The following is a 1,086-nucleotide window of genomic DNA, read 5'->3' as shown; positions in this document are numbered from 1 at the left end:
ACTTAATGGTTCTTATGGTTTGCTGTCCAGACGGCAGAGTGCATAAATGAAACGCTTCATCTGCTTGCTCTCAGTTCTCAGAAGTTGTTGTTTTCCTGCGCTGCCTGGACACATCAATATTTCCTTCTTGTTCTGAAAGATGGCTTTCAAATGTAAACACGAGCCTGAAACTACCCTCTATGACAACCTGCAGAGCCCAGAAAAGCCTGAAGGCTGCCGCTGATTCAACATTTAACTGAATGGCATCATGAAAACAGCAGATCTGCTTAGARAACATACGTGTTTTTATGTGTTCATATCAAGTCAGCGGAGAGTGTGAGGTAATTTGTAAAAACACAGGTCCCTCATTTACAAATTTCTCTTGAAGAAGGCAGTCACCGATGTTTGTTCAAGCATTTCACTGCTGCAGAAAATGAGGCGTTTTGCAGTGAAGATGATTTGTTGACACCTTTGTGCTGCAGATAATGAATAATAATGCTGTTTGCACACGTTCTGCTTTTTCTCTGAATGATTTCTGTCAGCAGAAACTGGATTTGATGCTTCTGTCTTCTATCTGTGTTTACTTCTGCCTTTGTGTCCAGAATGCTGACGAAGCTGAACCTTTCCACTAAAACCCCTCAGCACACACACACACACACACAGACCCCTCATCTTTATCTCTCATTCTTTTGTTGTCTGAAGTCAGAGAGCATATTGGTTGTTCAGAAAGTTGTCCTCAAAGTGTTTTTTTGTCTTCTTTCACTCGAAAGCTTTAAACCATCAACTAGAAGTCTTAAAAAGCTGGAAAATGTTACTTTTGTTAAAAAAGTAATTAAAAACATTATTGGTATGAAGCTAAAAGGAAGGGAGGGTCACAAAACTAAACACATTGGGTGTTGKACAGTGACTCCACCAAACAAACAGAAACATTTGTTTACTTTTATGGTATTTTTTGGTATTTTTTCATATTTCTATACTAGTGCTAAATGGATTATTAAAAGTGATGAATATTATGATTAAATTGTTATTATTCCTGGAGGAGCCTGAGGCTCTGCTGTATGATTGTGGGTGAGGGGGTGAGGATGGGTGCTGTTGGGGTGATGTTCT

The sequence above is a fragment of the Austrofundulus limnaeus genome, unplaced genomic scaffold (assembly GCF_001266775.1).
Source record: "Austrofundulus limnaeus strain Quisiro unplaced genomic scaffold, Austrofundulus_limnaeus-1.0 Scaffold101, whole genome shotgun sequence".
Lineage (NCBI taxonomy): Eukaryota > Metazoa > Chordata > Actinopteri > Cyprinodontiformes > Rivulidae > Austrofundulus > Austrofundulus limnaeus.
Note: the sequence above shows the minus strand (reverse complement) of the source record.